The following is a 22,394-nucleotide window of genomic DNA, read 5'->3' on the forward strand; positions in this document are numbered from 1 at the left end:
TATCCAAGTTTCCCCTGCCAAAACCATTAATATTTTTCATTTACTAAGGGGAAAAGAGTAGCTTCACAGGGTACCGACTAGCAAACAGCCCCTTGACCTAGTGATCAAATATCAGAACAAGTGGGCATCACAGGCTTTCTGGGGAGGGCACCCCGTCACTCTTTTGCTAATCCTGCTAGAATCATGATCTCAACTTAAACATACAAAACATCAAACAGACACAAACTGAGTTACAAAATAACTGTCTACATCTCTCAAAAATATCAGCTGTCAACACGGAGACTGAGAAAAAGGAGCCAAAGAGATAAAGCAACTAATTTCACCAAGTGATCCTGGAATACACCTTGGACTGGTGAAGAAACAAATATAGCAAATTATTAGAACCATTGAAAAATTTGAATCTGGATAATGGATTAGATAATTGTGCTCAATAATTGTCCTCGTGTTCTATTTCCTGGGTTTGATCATTGCAGTGTTGTTACGGAAGAGAACGTCGCTGTTTTTAGGAAATACACAGAAAGATATTAATATAAAGAGGCATGACATCTCCGATTTACTGCCAAATGATTCAGAATAAACTTTCTTGAAAATACAAAAAAAACGAAAGTGAGAAAAAACCACACCTACAAATGCAGACTTAGCTCCATCAACACTTGGCCAGGTTTTCTGATGTCGCAGTCGAATGCCGATGCTGTGACCCCCACCACACCCTGGAGATACCGCTACCTCACTCTCTCTCGTGGTGTTTGATAATCAGTGATTTGCCTCTTTTCCTAGGGGAGTCAGAACTATTCAAAGACAAAAACTCTGTCGTATTTGATTTGAACCTTAAATGATAGCACAGGGCATATTATAATTACAGATGTAATAAACGGTTTTTGAGTAAGCACACAGAGATGTATAAGGCTTAAGAAATATGCCCTGCACATGGAGAAGGAAAACTGGTCACTAGTAATGAAATGATTTGTAAATCTGCAATCTTAGGTGTTTTTAAAAATCATTCTTCAGACTGCAATTTAAGGTGACACTTTGATTAATTTTAGACAACCCTGTAGTCTCAACTGAAACACATTGAACATTCAGATGTTTACAACCGCTAATTTGCACACCAGTGATCCTTTGAAAGACTTGAAGACAGAGGAAATGGGATGAAAACAAACAGGAAGAATGGTGTGTAAATCCTAGGAAACCACACCACTTAAACGCCATTGCTTCTGTAGCAGCTCATTACTTGGTAGAACGGGAAAAGAATCCCTTTACATTTCTGTCTCCATAAAAGTGCTTCTCTCATCCCATCTTTGTCTTTCTTCCTCTTGTCTGGCCATAAGCACATTTCCATAATTTTCGTGTCCACTTAACTAATTTCTGTTCACTGTTTTTTAGGCAGAGTATAGCACTGTGCTTAAATCTTAGTGCTATTTTTTTTCCTTTTAATGTTTACTTTAGGTTTTATAGTTTAGTTATCTGACTGCCAGAAATAGTACATTAGAAGGAGATTATTATTCTCTAGTCCTGATTTTCCCTTCCACATAGAGGGAGATTCTCTCTCCACCCTTTTGCACTTCACCCCAGATGGAGGCACTTGACTTGAGGAATAAAGTGGGCATTTTCAGGACAGCTTCACATCTTTCTTCCCACTGTGTCTACTCCAATGGCTACCTTTTCTCTACCAGCCCAGTCCAATCTGTTGGGCCCAAGTGGGTAAATTCAACGTAAATTCAGTGGTTCATCCGGCAGGTCCAAGTGGCTGTCAATCTAATCAAGGACCTCCCATCCCACCTCTGTCAGTAAATAAGGTGATAAGTGAGTTTCAGCTCCCTCTCCTTTATTTTTGTTCTGGATTGTTCTTAACTCTGATGGACAAGGGCAGTGATGTTCCTTGGGTACCCCCGGGGGCTCAGCACAGTAGTATGTGACTGATTTTTGTATATATTTAATTCTAATAAAGTTCAGCAACAGAACCATCCTAAATGACATTCTACAGCTACCTAATGCCACAGTCTAGGTTCTTGGTGGAGAATAAAGCCTCTTACCAAAAAGAAAGGGAAACAGAAGGATGTCACTGTGAAGGCCCTTCCTAGGACTAATGAGAAGCAGGTCAATGCACTTTACACTTGTAACTAACTTAACACTGTCAGGCATTATTCTTACTGAGATTTATATGCTAACTTTTTTTCCTTTTTATCTAGATGCAAATGAGATAGAAATCCCTTTTGAGAGACTGTACTGCCAGGTGTTCTTCTGGATTCCTAGAACTATAATATCCCCCCAACAGAGTTTCCATAGTATATTCCTAGGAAGTTTTATATGGGTCACATGAAACTGTTGAGGTATTGAGAAATATTGGTTTTGCACAACATTAATGAGACATATTTTTTACAATCCATTATGATATAAAATTGTGAATCTCTGAGAGGTAAATATGGTGTGCGCTAGTCCTGTTGGCTTCCGGAGTCTTCATCCTAAGAGCTTTTCTCACTTGTGATTACCATGAGTAAAGAGAGAGGCCGACTGGAGGGCTTTTCCCCCAGGAACACAGGCAGATGAATAACATTTGCTGGAGTTACTACAGACTCGGGTGTGGGTCTTGGCTTTGCGTGGTCAGGAAGACTGTTTTATCAGTTTTCCCAGGGATGGTCAGTCTCTCGAGGATTCATTAATGCTAAATCGGCTTACAGGAAACAGATTTATAAATCAGAATGCCAATTTATTCACTTAAACGGAACAACGCACTGCACTATGTAACAGAATCCTTGCCTCCGCTGGCCAGGACATGCTCCTTCCCAGTAAAAAGAAAAAAAAAAAAAGTCTTCTTGGGAAATCAAAATAAGATCAGATAGTTTTTCTGGTGAGTCAAGAGGCAAAACAAAGGGAACTGGCTGATATTGGGGAAGGCTGTGTTTAATTAGTGGCAGACCGATGCAGCCTGCCTCTTAGGTTTACACCTGCCAAGAAGTTACAAACGGCATCACCAACCCAGCTACCTTCTTTCTGAGTCATCTCTGAGTAAGCACGGGCAGATTTTAGCATTTATCAAAAAAGGAAAAAAAAAAACCCACTACAACAACAAAACCAAACAATATTCCTTATCACCTAACAAAACATTCAGTTATAACATTTCTTCATGATGGATATTTCACACAATTAATTACTTTCTAGCTTATCTTTCATTACTTACATTTCAGATTAGTGAGTCTCCATTGGGTTTTGGGAAAGTTTCATAGGCTCCTTGCTCAATTTTAGGAGACCTATTTATCTCATCATCAAGACATGTGAAATAGTCTCTCAGGGAGGGTGACTTCTCCAAATGGCTAATCTCATTTGTTTTGTGTCGAATGATGTCAGCTTCAATTCATGAGGTGACATTTAATGACCATATTCATATATTTTAGGGTAATTTCTATTTAAAGAGCATAACATCAATGTACGGGCTACAAAACTAAAATACTCTGTTGCTGCTTGGTGTGGATTTTAAACACACACACATTCTTTTTTTCCTACCAAAAAAAGGGCACACCCAAAGGGAACACAACTGCAAACACTGGCCTGATTCTAAAATGGTCATAATTAATGATTCAGTATAGAATACGTTTACAAGGACTCCACCTTATGTCCAGCCTTTGCAGTTGGCTTGGGGCCATAAAGATGAACAGAAATCAGAGAGCAATTCCAAGCACACCTTGAATGCATTACATATGGATCAGAATGCCCTCTCAGGTTGTACAAACAGCCCTCTATCTATTGCTTATTGATTTCAGAGGGTACCAGAAATGCACTGGTTTTCTTTGAAAAATTCTCCCTCCGTGCTGGTTGATTCTTCATATCTTACCATTAAAGTCTTATCATTTTAAGACAACTTACTGTGTATTGATTGCAAATCTCCCTCAAAGCATTCACCCTGCTGTCAGCCTTGTGAAAAAGAGTAAGTGAGAACCCCATCTCAACAAGACACTGGCTGGCCAAGCATTACACTGAAAGTCATGAGACTTAAGCATCTACTCTGATCCTAGTTCTCTGCTATGTCCCCTTGGACGAGTCATTAATCCTGCGTGGGTTTCATTTTCCTTATCTTATGGGGGTGGTTATGAACTCAGATGGCTATGGATGTTAGGCAGAAAACCTAGTGTTTGACCTTGGCTGAGGTTAAGAGACTAAAAACTGTGGGTGATTGTGGCATTGAAGAGGCAGAGATGCCTTCCAACTCGGTAGCTGGTTGACTTAGTTGCAGCTGTTCATTTGGGATCATATTAAGCAATATTTTGTAAACTCTTGGGAATAGATGGGTATGTTAAACACAATTTACAAAGAGAATGATGGGTAATTTATATAATTTAGTACTTTGTCAAATATCACAAGGTAAAATTCTAATAGAACTGGGAAAGGATTGGAGAATTTAAAAAATGGAAATTTAAATCTCATGATGTTTTAGAGATCAGAAGGTATTTTGCCTTATAGAAAGGTAATTTGGGTCTTTTAGGTTGTTAATAGCCAAGCAAAGACCAAGACCCCAGACTCCTGTGAGTCTCTTTTTCCAACATACTGCTATTTTCTGTAACATGCAGTTGTGCAGTGTAGGGAAACCTAATGATTCTCTAATTCAACCCCTTCATTTGTTTGGATGAGAAAACTTATACTCAAGGGATCAGAGTTGTCAACCACACAGTCAGCAACAGAGCTCCAGCTACAACCCAAGTCTCCTAACAAGCAACTGGTATTCACTTTTCCACATATTTGGTGCATTTTTTACTTTATGTAAATAAAAGCAATAATCATGAAGTCTAAAATGCCTGCACAATTACATTTTTAATCCTGTGCACGTAGTGATATGTGACTAAGAAAAGATCTTTAGACCAGAGCACATTTGTGCTAGCACACAATTGCATCTCAGAAGAAGCATGTTTATTTCTCTGTTTCAATATGTGAACATATTATATCAGGCACATACTCTGCTTATTTCTTTTGGTTGAGCATTCAACAAGATTATGCTGCGTGTACCGGGCTTTGGAGGCAACACTCCTCCTGGCATCATGTGTAAATCGTCGCCCCACCAGGCTTCTTCCACTGGTGACTCGGCCCTGAACAAATGCACAATTTGATGATTGCAAATGGTGCTAAATTTGTTTCATGAAACTTTGAATAGAAGCGTGCAGGTCAGAATAGGAGACCACAGAATCGGTGAGAATAGAATAGAAGAGGATAGGGCTGGGCTGTCATGACTACTTCATAGAGGCATCATGGCGTCCTGAAGGTCATCCACCTGTCACCATAAGCCAGCCACCCAGCCAAACTCCTGAGGCATTCAATCCGTTCACTTTACCTTAAGTTCCTTAGAGCCTGTCTCAAAATGTAACATTTGCCTTTACTTGTGTATTTTCAGCCTTGATATAGGGGTTAAATTGTTAATGCTTTACTTTCACTTCCTTAAATTTTTTTTAATCAAACTTTGCTTTTTCTCTCCCTGGGGGACAACAAATGGACAGCTTTCCTCTCTTGTACTCCTCTTTCCATTACCATCGCAGCAGAATGCATCTGAGACTGTAATAATTCAGTGATGAAATACAAAATGTCGCAATGCCATCTCTCTTAAAGTGAGCTGAGATTTTGTTATGCCATTTTAGGTGCACTAATGGCAACTCAAGTCCCACGGAGTATCCTAATGTGAATTTAATGAGCTGATAGCATATAAATGACAGTACTGTGAGGGTGAAGGTGACATAACCTTTTTCTTTCTATTTGATGTTTGTCGTTGAAAAACTACGGATCAGATCAAGATGTACTGCGTTATTACTAAGTGGAGCATCACTCACCAAAGGAGCTACTATTGTTTTAGCATTTAAGAATATTTTTCTCTTTTACTGGAACAAGTAGCAAGAGCGATTTTTTTATCATTAAGATAATAAAAATCTGAATAGTCTTTCTCTGAACAAATACAAATTATGTAGTGCTCTGGTGTCTATTTTGCCATAGGCTGATGGTCTCCAGTGACAAATATTTACTTATAGGCCCCATAGCCTTCGGATGTCACAGTCGGTGATATAACATCCCTAAATTGGATGTTTGAGATAGCACAACAATCCATCCTTATTTGAGGTATCATTTGGGGATGCAGTTTAGATGCTTTATAAAGATGGTATTTAGAGAGACGAGGCCAAGATGGTGGAGTAGTAGGATGCTCGTAGCTCACCCTCTCCCACAGATACACCAAGACTCACATCCACAGACCCACTCAGCCAACCAGAGCACCTGTGGAACTCCAACAGAACATTGTCCTCTTCAAAAGACAAAGACACCAAAAATCTGGTAGGAGAAAGGAAAAAAAGGAAGACAAAAAGGCAAAACAGTGCAGGACCGGTCCCTCAGGGAAGGAGCAGCAAAGGAGGACTAGCGCTTGTTTGCTGGGTCTCCCCCTCTCCAACGGAGAGGCCGGGCGACGGAGGGGGAGCCTCCGAGGCTTCGATCTGTACAGAGCAGCCCTTGACTGACAGAACTAAGTTAAATGGGCACAGAGGGTCCCTCTGACACCCAGCCCAAGATCCGAGCCAGGAGCTGGGGGCCAGGACTAGCTGCCTGAGCCAGGCAGAGCATGGGGACGGCTGTGCTGAGGCAGCCCCTGGGGGCTGCAGGGGGCTACACAATGTGGATGAGTGGACACACAGGGCAGAACAACCTGGGGCCTCCATAAAACAGCACGGCTGACGTGCCCTGCGGGGAAGGGTACATACCCCCATCTCTGAAAACCCTAGGAAGGTTTTCGGCAAGGAGAGGTGGGGCTCGGGCGGGGCCGCCATATCCTCTGGTGTTTGGCACCCAGGCTGGGGGGTGGGAGCGAAACCTGAATCCGAGCCTGGGGGCTCAGCAGCCTCAAAGGCCAGACAGTGACTTACTTGCAGCCTGAGTCAGATAGGATCTTTCCGTCCTGGTGCCTCGCAAAGTTCGCGCCGCCAGAACAAACAAGGAGCTGAGTTTGGACACGGAGCAGAGGCAGGGCTGTTCTGCAGTCTTCCTGGGCCCAGCTGTGGAGCGCCGAGCCGGGGTGGAGCGCGGGGTGGTGCGGAGGTGCGGAGTGACCGGCGCCGTCCCCCGCCCGCCGGCGGAGCGCTCAGCAGGACGGAGCGCGCAGCGGCGTGGAGCTGCAGAGCAACCCGCACCAGGAGTCGGCGGGTGGCCCCCGCCTTTCCGCAGGAACGCCGTGCTGGGAGCGGGCGCGATCTGCTTGCCGCCAGGCACTGGGAGCAGCACAGACGAGGGCACCAACGGAGGGCCTCTGGAAACAGCAAGCTGAGTTCGTGAAACAGGGCGAAGACAGAAAGCCTTCTCATTAACAGCACACGGTCTCCAGGAGAACATCCCTCCTCTTTTTTTTTTTTTTAAATCTGTTTTTAGCTGTTGTATTTTCTATTACCTTTATTTTACTTTTTAAACAATTATATATTCTCCCAGTTTTAATCCCTTTAAAATTTTTCTTTTAAAATAATACTATTATTATTTTAAAAAAATCCACATCATGTCATTTTTATCTCTCTGGGTTTTGATCTCCTGTTATTGATTATACACAGGTCTCAAATGTATTTTTTTTCTTTTCTCCTTTTTTAAAGGATTTTAAGAGACCTCTCTATTGCTATTCTGCTTCAACTTGCTCTTCAATTACTCATTATACACTGTTTTCAAACCTTTTTTCTCCCCTTTTTCAAAATTCTTTATCATATATCTTTTTATCTGTTCTATTTTTTATTACCTTTTAAATTTCTACTTTCTAGACAATTGTATATGCTTCTAATTTTAATTCCTTTTTAAATTGTTCTTTCTAAACAACTGTATATGCTTATAGTTTTAATTCCTTTTAAATTTTTCTTTTAAAGTAGTTATATGATTATTTTTTTAAAAATCCACCTGATTTCATTTTCATTTCTTTTGGGTTTGATCTCCTGTTATTGATTATAAATAGGTTTCAAATATAATTTTTTGATCTTTTTTCCTTTTTTTTAAAGGGTTTTTAAAAAGATGTCTCAACTTGAAAGTCTGATTCAAATTGCTCTTCTATGATTGACTATACACTGTTTTCAAACCTTTTTTTCCTCCCTTCTCTTAAAATTCTCTCTTTATCTTTTTTTGTCTGTTCTATTTTCTATTACCTTTTTAATTTCTACTTTCTAAACAATTATATATGCTTCTAATTTTAATTCCTTTTTAAATTTTTCTTTTAAAGTAGTTATATTATTATTATTATTATTTTTAAATCCACCTGATTTCATTTTACTTTGTTTTGGTTTTGATCTCCTGTTACTGATTATAAATAGGTTTCAAATGTCGTCTTTGGATTTTTTTTTCCTTTTTTTTTTTTTTAAGGGTTTAAAAAAAAAGATGTCTCAACTCGAATGCTAGTGTGATTCAAATTGCGCTTCTATAATTGATTATACACTGTTTTCAAACCTTTTTTTCCTCCCTTCTCTTAAAATTCTCTTTCTCTCTCTCTCCTTTTTTTATTTTTTAAGTTTTATTCCTACATAGGCATTAGATAGATAAATAAATAAACTCCTTTAAGGACCACAATAGATGACTGATACTCCATAAGCCACAGTACCAGAGAGATATGAGCAAGATGAAGAAGCAGAGAAACCATTCCCAATTAAAAGAAAAGAGAAATCCCCTGAAAGAACAATCAATGAAATAGGCATCGATGGCCTACTAGATCAAGATTTCACAAAAGGAGTGATCAAAGTATTGAAGGAACTAAAAGAGATAGTGTTTAGAGATATAAAATATGTCAAAAATGAAATCAAAGCTATAAAGAAGAGCCAAGTAGTACTGCTAAACTCACTGGCTGAGATGAGAATGGATCTAAAGGCTGTGCAAAGCAGACTAGATAATGCAGAGGAACGAATTAGTGACCTAGAAGACAGGACAACAGAAAGCACCCAATCAGAACAACTGCAAGATAAACAAATAAAAACAAATGAAAGCAACATAAGGGACCTATGGGATAATATAAAGCATGCCAATCTTCGCATAATAGGGGTCCTAAAAGGGGAAGAAAGATAAAGGGGATTGAAAAGGTTTTTGAAGAAATCATGACTGAAAACTTCCCAAACTTAAAGAAGGAATCAGATATCCAAGTACAGGAAGTTCAAAGGATCCCAAACAGGAAGAACCCAAACAGACCCACACCAAGACATATCATAATCAGGGAAGAACCCAAACAGACCCACACCAAGACATATCATAATCAGGATGGCCAGAGTTAAAGATAAAGAAATGATCCTAAAGGCAGGAAGAGAAAAACAAAGTGAGTTACAAAGGAACCCCCATAAGGCTCGCAGCTGATTTCTCTACACAAACACTACAGGCCAGAAGGGAGTGGCAAGATATATTCAAAGTCCTGAATGAAAAAAAGATGCAGTCTAGGATACTTTATCCAGCAAGGGTATCCTTTTGGATAGAAGGAGACATAAAGAATTTCACAGACAAGAAAAAAATAAAAGAGTTTAGCAACACTAAACCCATGCTAAAAGAAATATTGAAAGGTCTACTCTAAATAGAAAAGCAGCAGGATGCTACAGAAATGAGAAACTCATAACTGGAAAGGTGGCAACTCATGAATTACAAATAAAATAAACACAAAGTCATAAAAGAAGACATTGAAATCATTAAGAGAGGGAAGCAAGAAAATATAGAGTATTTTTTTTCTTTCTTTTTTAAATTTTTTGTTTTCAGTAGGATGGGTTTGAGATATAGTAATGGGCTAATAGACTTACAGAAAAGGGCAACCACAAGCCAAAATCTTACAAGGGAGTCACAAAAACTAAATAAAATCCATGATAATACAAAGGAAAATTACCAAACCACAAAAGGAAGAAGAAAGGAACAAAGAGGTAATACCAAATCAACTGCAAAGATAAGTTCAAAATGGCACATCTATCATTAATTACTGTAAATGTTAATGGACTAAATGCTCCAGTCAAAAGACATAGAGTGGCAGACTGGATAATAAAGCAAGAACCTTCAATATGCTGCATACAAGAGACCCACTTTAGGGAGAAGGACACATATACATTGAGAGTGAAGGGATGGAAAAGGATATTCCATGCAAATGGAAAAGCCAAAAAAGCAGGTGTTGCAGTACTGATTTCAGACAAAATAGACTTTAAAACAAAGGCCATAAAGAAAGATAAAGAAGGACATTAAAGGAGTGATACAAGATGAGGATATTACACTCGTTAATATATATGCACCCAATATAGGAGCACCTAAATACATAAAACAATTACTAACAGAGATAAAGGGGGATATTGATGGGAATACAGTCATAGCTAGGGATTTTAACACTGCATTAACATCACTAGACAGATCTTCCAGACAAAAAATAAATAAGGCAACAGAGAAACTAAATAATACAATAGAAAAATTAGATTTGATGGATATTTTCAGAGCATTATACCCCCCCAAAAATAGGATACACATTTTTTTCAAGTGCACATGGAACATTTTCTAGGATTGATCATGTACTTGAGCACAAAAGAAACCTCAACAATTTTAAGACAGAAATTATCTCAAGCAACTTTACTGACCACAATGCCATGAAACTAGAAATCAACAACAGGAAAACAAAGGAGAAAAAAAGGAAAGCATGGAGATTAAACAATATGCTATTAAAAAACCAATGGGTCAATGAGGAAATCAAAGATGAAATTAAAAAATACCTTGGACAAATGAAAATGAAAGCACAACCACACAAAATTTATGGGACACAGCAAAGGCAGTGCTAAGAGGAAAGTTTATAGCAATACAGGCCTTCCTCAAAAAAGAAGAACAATCTCAGATAAACGATTGAACCCACCAACTTAAAGAACTAGAAAAAGAAGAACAAAAAAGCCCAAAAAGCAGCATAAGGAAGGAAATTATAAAGATCAGGGAGGAAATAAATAAAATAGAGATTTAAAAAAAAACCCATAGATAAAAATCAATCAAACCAACAGCTGGTTTTTTGAAAAAGTAAATAAAATCGACAAACCTCTGGCCAAACTCATAAAGAAGAAAAAAGAGTGAGCACAAATCAGTAAAATAAGAAAGGAAAATGGAGAAATTACAACAAATTACATAGAAATACAGAATATCATATGAGAATAGTATGAAAAACTATATGGAACCAAACTGGATAACCTAGAGGAGATGGAGAAGTTTCTGGAAACATACAATCCACCAAGACTGAATCAAGAAGAAACTGACCACTTGAACAAACCGATCACTAGAAATGAAATTGAAATAGCAATAAAAAACCTTCCTAAAAATAAAAGTCTAGGCCTGGATGGCTTCACTGGGAAATTCTACCAAACAAACAAAGAAGAACTCATACCAGTCATTCTCAAACTCTTCCAGAAGATTGAAAAAGAGGGAATACTCCCAAACTCATTCTATGAAGCCACCATCACCCTGATACCCAAACCAGGCAAAGATGCTACCAAAAAAGAGAATTATAGGCCAATCACTGATGAACATAGATGCCAAAATCCTCACCAAAATATTAGCAAATAGAATCCAACAACATATAAAAAAGATTATACATCATGACCAAGTGGGTTTCATCCCAGGGACACAAGGGTGGTTCAACATATGCAAATCAATCAATGGAATACATCACATCAACAAGAGAAAGGACAAAAACCACATGATCATCTCAATAGATGCATAAAAAGCATTTGATAAAAATTCAACACCCATTTATGATAAAAACTCTCACCAAAGTGGGTATAGAAGAAACATATCTCAACATCATAAAAGCTATATATGACAAACCTATAGCCAGCATAGTACTCAACGGTGAAAAAGTCAAAAGCTTCCCACTAAAATCTGGGACAAGACAAGGATGCCCACTATCACCACTCCTATTCAACATAGTCTTGGAAGTCCTAGCCACAGCAATCAGGCAAGAGAGAGAAATCAAAGGTATCCAAATTGGAAAAGAAGAGGTAAAAGTGTCACTATATGCTGACGACATGTTACTATATATAGAAAACCCTAAAAGTTCCACATGAAAACTACTAGAGCTGATCAAAGAATTCAGCAAGGTAGCAGGTTACAAGATTAACATTCAAAAATCAGTGGCATTTCTTCACACTAATGATGAATCAACAGAAAAAGAAAGTAAAGAAATAATCCCCTTTTAAATAGCACCCAAAGTAATAAAATACCTAGGAATAAATCTAACCAAGGAGGTGAAAGAATTATACACAGAAAACTATAAACCATTGATGAAGGAAATTAAAGAAGACTTAAAAAATGGAAAGAGATCCCATGCTCTTGGATTGGAAGAATCAATATTGTTAAAATGGTCACACTGCCCAAGGCAATCTACAGATTTAATACAATCCCTATCAAATTACCCAGGACATATTTCACAGAACTAGAACAAATCATAATAAAATTTATTTGGAACCATCAAAGATCTAGAATTGCCAAAGCATTACTGAAGAGAAAGAAAGAGGCTAGAGGAATAACTCTCCCAGAATTCAGACAATACTATAGAGCTACAGTCATTGAGACAGCATGGTATTGGTACAAAAACAGACATATAGACCAATGGAACAGAATACAGAGCCCAGAAATGAACCCACAAACTTTTGGTCAACTCATCTTCGACAAAGGAGGCAAGAATATACAATAGAATAAAAACAATCTCTTCAGCAAATGGTGCTGGGAAAATTGGACAGCAGTATGTAAAACAATGAAGCTAGAACACTCCCTTATACCATACACAAAAATCAACTCAAAATGGATCAAAAACTTAAACATAAGACAAGATACAATAAGCCTCCTAGAGGAAAATACAGGCAAAACATTACCTGACATGCATCTCAAAAATGTTCTCCTAGAACAGTCTACTCAAGCAATAGAAATAAAAGCAAGAATGAACAAATGGGACCTAATGAAACTTATAAGCTTCTTCACAGCAAAGGAAACCATAAGTAAAACAAAAAGGCAACCTATGAAATGGGAGAAAATTCTTGCAAGTGAAACTGACAAAGGCTTGATCTCCAGAATATATAAGCAGCTCATAGGACTTAATAAGAAACAACCAAACAACCCAATCCAAAAATGGGCAGAAGACCTAAACAAGCAATTCTCCAAGGAAGACATACAAATTATCAAAAGGCACATGAAAAAAATGCTCAATGTCACTAAGTATCAGAGAAATGCAAATCAAAACTACAATGAGATATCATCTCAAACTAGTCAGATTGGCCGTCATTCAAAAATCCACAAATCACAAATGCTGGAGAGGCTGTGGAGAAAGGGGAACCCTCCTACACTGCTGGTGGGAATGCAATTTGGTGCAGCCACTGTGGAAAACAGTATGGAGATTCCTCAAAAGACTAGGAATAGATTTACCATATGACCCAGGAATCCCACTCCTGGGCATATATCCAGAAGGAACCCTACTTCAGGATGACACCTGTACCCCAATGTTCATAGCAGCACTATTTACAATAGCCAAGACATGGAGACAGCCTAAATGTCCATCAACAGATGACTGGATAAAGTTGTGGTGTATTTATACAATGGAATACTACTCAGCCATAAAAACTGGCAACATAACACCATTTGCAGCAACATGGATGCTCCTGGAGAATGTCATTCTAAGTGAAGTAAGCCAGAAAGACAAAGAAAAATACCATATGAGATTGCTCATATGTGGAATCTAAAAAAAAAAAAAAAAAAGCATAAATACAAAACAGAAACAGACTCATAGACATAGAATACAAACTTGTGTTTGCCAAGGGGGCAGAGGGTGGGAAGGGATAGACAGGATTTCAAAATTGTAGAATAGATAAACAAGATTATACTGTATAGCACAGGGAAATATACAAAAGATCTTATGGTAGCTCACAGAGAAAAAAATGTGACAATGAATATATATATGTTCATGTATAACTGAAAAATTGTGCTCTACACTGGAGTTTGACACAACATTGTAAAATGTTTATAAATCAATTAAAAATGTTAAAAAAATAAAAAATAAAATAAAATAAAAAAAAAAAAGATGGTATTTATAGAAGCTTTGTCAATTACAATCCATTGATTCCACAGTTTAGTTCAGTCTTTCAGAATGATCCATTGTTTGTGAAAATCCAGGTCCACTGTTTGTGAAAATTAAATTGGAATAGCATGGTTTATCCCCGGCACATGTAGGAAGTGAAATAAGAGGGAAGGATAGACAAATTTTAAAAAGAAGGAAAGAAAAATGATTCAATATCTTTGATGGTGAACAGTAATAATGAACACAGATATACTTTTAAAAAGTTATGAACCTTCCTATGCATTTTTCCTGAGATTTATGTTCTAGAATGACTGGATCTATCCCAGAACATTCTGGAGGTTTGGGGGATGGATTGTGGGGTCAAGAATTGACCAAATAAGGATGAGAGTCTTATATGGTCATGTGTCACTAGACTGAAAATTGATTCCTCCCATTTAAAAAGAGAATATACACCTCAAATACTTTTTAAAACTCTTTGAACTTTTCACTGAACCTCTTTAATTTACAAGTGAAGAAACTGGGACCAGCAGGATTACATGATTTTCTGAAGTATCAAGGCTGATTTAAATAACAGAGCTAAGCAAGATTAGGACATTCATCCTCTGATTCCAGCTCTGCAGCCCTTCACTTTCATGGCTACCTCCAGTCATGATAAAGACATGAAATTGATGTGATTTTTAGAATTCATCAGCCACTCACGGAGGTCTCAATAACCAGCACGGATTCGGATTGGAATGGAAGTTGTCATGCCGAACAATTAAGTTAAACAAAACTAAGTTAAACAAGATCTATCACAACTCAAGGAGTCAATTAGATTTCTAAACAAAACTATACCTTGGGTTAAATTCTAGGAATATAAAAATTAAGCAGCTTAAGAGTTTCAAAAGTTTGGATTTTGGCAAAGTTCAAAAATCTTTTGGTTGCCAGGTGACAAAGCAAAACATATCACATATGCTTAACAACCAGCATGTACATAGTTTGTCTTTCCAAGGTTTCTAGGGCTGGTCAGGCATAATGATGCATTACCACTGAAGGAGCTTCCAGCAGGGACAAATGTTTATCTGTTTCCAAAAGCATTTTCTTAATCCATAACAAAAACAGCCCAATATTTCTCATTGTTTAATGATTGAGTAAAGGTTAATGCTACCCAATAGAGATTGTGCTCCACTTTATATTTGTATTGTCTCAGAGACGTCTTTGGTAAGCAAAAATCACTAGTTATGCTGTGGTTGAAAAGCATTAAATATATATGAAGGTATTTTTTCCCCTATGGACTATAAAAGCATTATAATATTTGGCATCCCTATTGTCATTAAAATATCAAGTTATTTTAGTAAGTTTTTTGAATCATTTTAAAGTCTGAGTATTATATTGCATTCATTTTACATGTATTTAAAGACAGTTCTGATGCTTATAAAATCCCTTTGAGGCAAAAGACTAGTCAAAACAACTTTTATTTTATTTTATGTCTGGTCAAAAAAAAGGTAGAAAGATGTGTTGCTCACAGACTAATTCCAAAAAGAATATTAATTGCACCGTGAATCCGTGCCCTCCTGAAGAACAACCGTAACCTCGCCTCACAAGTCAGTAACTGATTTGCCAGCTACTTAACGCCAATACAATGTTAGGGAGAGTGAAGTAAAAATCCTATCTGATTTTTTTTAAAGCACCTAAGTTCTATCTTCTCTGAATATTTGGAGTAAAAGGTAAGTAAAATATTGTGAGTCAAAAAAGAGAGTAACCATTATAAAATATTTGAAAAAGGCTAATACTGGCTTTTTCTTGGCTTTTTGTAGATTTATTTTAATCCGTTTCGGGAGGTACATGAGATTTTAGGAGAGGGGATAGCACATTCCTAAGTTCGCTCCACACTCAGTAGGAGAAATGATCTTCAATAATTTTATAAGAGGAGAGTTTAGCTATGCCTTACTGATTTTTAAAGATGGTATTAAGTACTAAAAATCATCAACAGTATACATTCTGTTGACTCTTTAATAGTATCTTTGGGTTTCCACAAATTATCCATTTGCCACAGATTAAAACCCTAGAATATATGGATTAAACTACTAAGATTTCATTAAATGCACATAAAGCTAGTTTTCAAATAGATTTCTCTTATAATTTGTACCAATTTGAATGTTCACAGTGCTTTGTCAGATAGATGATATTTAAATTCTTTAAACAAATGCATATATTGTTTTCAGACTAAAACAAGTAATACAAATGTGTGCAAAACTCAAGCAATGGAGAAATATATTCTAGGTATTGAATGTGTCCAGTAATTCTACCTCATGAAAAGACTTCTTTTCAAGAGGTTTTATGCATATTCCTTTCATTTTTATTTTGTATACATATTAATAATTTCCTGATATTTACATAAAATGCAATTATACTATTTATGTTCTTTTTCAACATACTTTATTCATATATCAGTGTATTTAAATTATCTTGCTTATGCCTTAAGAGAAACCCACGATACTCATATATTCACGCATCTTATCTGTGCATCATATGAATATATGATGAATTACTTTAATCTTTCCCATTTATGGACACTTTGGTTCTTCAAACATTTGTTTTATTATACATAATACTACAATACATTTCTACATACGTGCTTGTATTGTGGGGGCATTTTCATAAATAAGTTCCCAGAGGTTGAAAGGCTGAATTAAAGGGCATGCAGAGATTCAGTTTTAGGATTTCTTGTCAATATAAAGGTGTTCACAACTACATTAGCTCTAGCTGTTTTCAAACTTCACTGTATTTTTTGTTTTGATAGTTAAAAAGCAGCTTTTAAAAAGAAATTGATTCATTTTAACAGAAATGGGTTGCCGTTTCAGATCTGTATTGCCTTTTTGTAATATCCTTCAATGAATTGCCTACTGACATTCTGTCAGCTTGAAAATCTTTATTCTTCTTGATTTGTAGAAATGCTTTATATGTAAGATTATATGACACTATCAGTTATAGGTAGCAGATGGCTTAACACAGTATGTCACCTGCCTTGTCATTGTTCTTATGAGTTAAAGACTTCAAAAATTTGTCAAAAGTATTCATCTTTTCCCTTATACTATTTAGACATTATTTATTATTTTAGATACATTCTAACAATTTCTAAACAACGAGGATTTTAGCAAAACTTCACATGAGGACTGTGATATAGTTCAGGACCAAAATTTTAGGTGGCTGAGATGACTATATTTTCTTTATATTTTATATTTCTTTTATATTTTAATAAGGTAGATCTCTGCTAATGTTGCTCTTCTCTAACCTAAGGTATTATAAAAATAAAATAAATTTTGTTTCTGAGAGCCTGGTGACAATTTGCTCAGTGAGCCCTGCTGAGATGATCAAACACAGGGAAGACTTCTGTGAGGAACAAGACAACCATTTGTGTATTCTGGGCATTGTTGGTTTGTTGGGCCTGTTGTCAAGCAAGTGGCAATCGTGGTTATAATTTCACCATTTGGCCTGTGGATGAGCCTCTGTTAGCAGACATAGCTCAGGAAACCATAGACTTAATTCCTAGAAATACCTATGATGGCCAGTTATCCGATTCTGCTGCCCTTGCACATCTGATAGAATCCAACGGGACTTTCAAAGTAGCTCGGGGCTCTTAAGAAGACAGAGAATGAAGCAAAGTGGTTCTCAATTCAAAAGGAGTCAGGTATTAAAGTTCAGAACTTGAGGTTGGAGCAAGATGCAAAATCTTAAAGAGCAAATTGATTCTCTTTTTCAGGCTGGAAACAACGTTAAGAAGGGCAATAGAGGTAGCATCGCACCTTAACAAAGAATGAAAGTGTTGTGTCTCTTCCTTGCGTGTATTCGAAAATATGCCTGCAGTGTCTACACGTATTGTGCACTGTGTAAGATACAAAAAGGATGAGATGAATAAGGATTATTATTATTATTATTATCCCAAGGAGCTTTTTATACAAATAAACACACAGATAAAAATGAAACCAAAAGCAGGAGGTAATCTAAAAAGAATACAGACAAGGTGTTAAGGGAGTTTTTAGGAAGGAGGGATTGCTTTTGTCTGTAAACAGCCAAACTGATTTATGCAAAAGGTGACAATTTCACTGAGTTTTGAAAAAATAAGAGACATTAGACATATAAGAAACGAAACCAAAGGAAGAAAATGGTTTGAGTTTTTAAAAAAATGGGCCTGCTCAGAGCCAAACTCCTTTGACTTCAGATAAAACAGTATCAACGGTTAAATGTTCTTCACCTTGGAGTCGGTCCAGTGTCCTCAAGTCATGCGGTTGCCTGCCTCGTGGCAACTGCATGTAGATATTCCTCCAAACCTTGGCCACAACAACAGACACAGATTATTGAAGTAGATTTCTTTAATGAGAACTGGAGATAAACCAGTTGACTTTTATCTGTGGTAACTAGTAAATAGTTTGAACATTTTCCCATGTTAGTGGATATTCTTATTATACAGGTAAGAGGTCTGATAAAAGGCAGGCTGAAAGACATGGATTCTTTCATATACTCTTTTATCAAAGATGTATTTTATTTTAGAGACTTTATCTTTTTTTTTTCTCCTGATGAAAATGTTTGCAGAAGAGTTGGATTTGGATATGAGGACGGAGAGAATCCAAGGTCTTTGATTCTCTGATTGTAGACCTCAATGAAAAAATGGCTGAAAATTAGCATTATTTTGACTCTGGGTCCCAATAGGTCTGAGATAGCAGAATCCTCACCAAGATAGCATAAAACACATAGGAAAAAATCAATCAAATACTTCAATAAACGTACCAAAAAATACTTTGCAGGCAGGATTGTCCTTTTTACCCAAGAGCTGCAAGTAGTGACCCTTCCAAGGACGGTGACCTAGGGCAGAAACACAGCATATGCAGCTGACACTTCTGAACCACCAAGTCATGTGCACCATCAGTGAAATATTCACAGAGTGTACAGACTGCGTCTGAGAAAATGTGCATATCACAAGAAGTGAATCACTTGTCAGTGTAAGTCCCACACGTGTAGTATGGGGTCACAGCAATAGCAAAGGAAGAGTTTGTTTTTTCTTTGCCTCCAACACAGGTCCATCATCCCATATGGCCCAATCTCTCTGACCATCATTTATGGGCTAGGAATAAGTAAATAATGACATCCTGTTAAAATAATTCCTCTGCATGAAACCTGGTTGTTTCAGTGAAATAAGTATGGCCAGGATGGAGGGTTGAAGGTGGGAGAGGGAAGACTTTGAGAAGCTCACTTCTCTGTTAGAGTATGTGTGATTTGACCTCTTAATGAGTTGTTTAGCCTGATTCTTCTGTCTTTCACGTATAGGGAGATCATGATCCTACAAGAGCTACATGGAAAGAAATCTCATGCCTTAGAATCATAATATGCTAAATTTCATTGGCTTTAACGTGAATAAAAACCCATTTTACCTTAAAAGGAGAAAGACTAAGAAGAATGCAAACAGCTTGGACAAAAAGAACACATCTCATGCAGTTTGCTCAAGAGGGAGACAGATTGGGAAACCATCAAGGAAACAAAGCTTGAGCCATAGAAGCAAATGGTCACTGCTGCAAAGCCCAATAAATTCAAGCTTTGTGTAAACAAGTGGATTGAGTAGGTTTGGAAACCACACCTCCATCCGTTTATACTCATGGATCTGCTCCTGCTGTTACCAGTCAGATTTTAAGCTTTGATTTATGCAGCTTTTGGTGTTTGAGGTTTTGTTTGGTTTTGGATTCAGCCCTTTCCCCCTTCTTTCTTTCCCTTTTTTTTTTCTTTTGTTGCAGGAACAACATTTTGTCCAAAAAAACACACCAGGATCTTTCTTTATATGTACATATAATGTCATTTCATAGAATGTACATATTAAATATAATCCAAATGCTCTAAATCAACGTTGAGCAGACCTTCTGCAACTCAAATAATATGGAAATTTGTGTAACCTACAATTATAAAAAACACAGTTACAGGAAAGAAATGTTTTCCAGTCTCTTCTGGGAACCCTCCATAATTTGTTTATTCACCCTACATTTGATTTATAACAAATGAAATGAATTGCTGTCAAACTCCTCAAAATGCAATTATTTCCATAGGTCACAGATCTAAAATTATGTCATAAGAAGTTCAAGTTAGAAGGGACTAAGCTCTTCAGTGTCATCCAAGGCCTTTAGTGGACAGATGAAAAAAATTAATGTCGGAGAGGTTGGTTAAGTGATTTATTCAAGATAGTATAACTTGTTAACTCAAGGGCTGTATTTACTTATCCTAGCTCCTGGTTCCTAATCCAGATTTCCTTTTCCTACAAAGTATACGATGTCTAAGGGCTTCGAAGTCCTAAATCTAATACTTTCCTTACCTTGGGGATGAGAAATTTGAACGTCAAGGAGCCTAGGGTACTATTAAGTTGGCTTTCTGTGGAACAGAATAGCTTCTACTGATCCCATGTTATCTCTTAGCAGACCTCCTCACAATAGTCATCTATCCTAAACACAAAACCAAACAAACAAATGAAAAGTGGAAGTGAAGAGAGAGAGAAAATGTTAGTTTTCCAATAAATCAGGTACAAAAAATCATATTGGCAAGAGTCTCCCTATGATATTATGAAACTAGGGTCTTGGTTGACACAGAATTGGGGACTGAATAAATGATTATTACTATTAAAAGCTTTTTTAAATTTTATCTTTATTTCAAATTTTATAATACTGGATCACCTAAATAGGAGAGAGTTTCTGTTTAGGTTTTAGTTGAGTAATCGCTATCTCCATAGATGATGATCTGGTTATGAGTGTATGGTCATTTAAATTCTCTAACGTTAATGCATCTCTTCCTGGATAATGTGAAAGATCTTTTAATGTATTTAAATTGGGTCATATAAAGTAAGAATTGACTTAGAAGCAGAAGAACGATATGCCTGAAAACATTCTGTTTTTCAAGCAAATTCGTAACTACTAACTATATATTTATAGGTGTCATATTCATTAAGTTCCATTTTCTCCATTACAGGATGTTGATAAAATCTTTAACCTCTGAAAGAAACAGGCAAAGTTTTAGACTAGTGGTTTCCAACACCAGCCAATTTGGGGGATGGTATCTTGGATCTTTTGAAAAATACTGATGCCTGGACCTCATGGTTAGAGATTATGAATTAGTTAGCTGAGTGGCTGCTTGGGCATTGTGATGGCAGGCAAGGTTGGGAACTGCTTCATAGATGTTTTCATGGCTGTGACTTTGGTGTTGTCATCAGTCCCTGTTGTCTCCTGCCCAACTGACCTGGAGCAATGGAAGCGTCTGTGATCCGATTCTGCTGGTTGTAGTCTTGACCTCGAGAGGATCTAATAGACACTTTATTAAAAAGATGAGTGGAGTCTGTAAAGAGAGGGCTGAGACACTTCCTCTTCTTGCATACTCCCAGAAATAGCTAAAGAATACCCTCTCCATAGATGTCTAACAAAATTAAGATGAAAGAAAATATCAGGTAACCATCCTCAAAATATGACAATTGCATACAAACACGAACACTTCCTAGGTTCAAATGCATGATCCATTCACATCCTTAAGCTTTACTTATTTTCTTGAATGGGCATCTAAGACCTTGGAGCTCTATTTTCTTCAGTGTTCAGCCTCCCTGCACTCTCAAGAACCCCTCCTCCCCCCGAGTATGATAAAACTAAGCCTCACCCAGGCTAACTGGTATCTCTCTTCCACAGAGACATCTGCTCCATTTCTTTGGTTTGGTATCAGAGTAACCCACTTCCTTTCCAACTTGTAGGAAGTTACTGACACTGGAAAGGAGGGGAGGGATTTTAATGTCTTTCACTACCAATCAGCACCTCACTTTCTCTTTCCTTTCTTAGCCAAGGAGTCATTTTCCATTTGAAATTTGCAGCATCTATCCTGTTATTCTGTTTGCTCTGACCCTCGAAGGTCCGTCACTGAACAGCTCTGTGTCACCGTCACAGGGTACTGTTACTTGTATCGTTCCCTTTGCAGTTGCATATTCCTGCATTGTCTTGCTCTGCAGAGTTGAAGACATACGTCTGACAATTCAGAAAAATACCTTCTTTTACTTACTGAGCGGTATACTTGATGCATTGTCTTTACAACTTTTTTCCTTTTTACTTTCAGCACACTCAGACAAGAAGCTTTTCTTCAGGTCAAAATAGGCATTAATTTGCAGTGATTTGTGAAGATAAAATGAAATTATGTACATAAAGAACACAGTACAAAGTAAGAATTTAACAATTATTTGTCTTTTCCTTCCTTCAGAGCTTATGATGAATCCGTGTATTTACAGAGATTTAAAGGGAAAATGGTGCTGTCTGCAAAAAACAAAATTTTTCCCATTACTTGTTCATTCGTTCTCTTCCAGAATATGTCCCCTTGG

The sequence above is a fragment of the Vicugna pacos genome, chromosome 5 (genome assembly GCF_048564905.1).
Source record: "Vicugna pacos chromosome 5, VicPac4, whole genome shotgun sequence".
Classification (NCBI taxonomy): Eukaryota; Metazoa; Chordata; class Mammalia; order Artiodactyla; family Camelidae; genus Vicugna; species Vicugna pacos.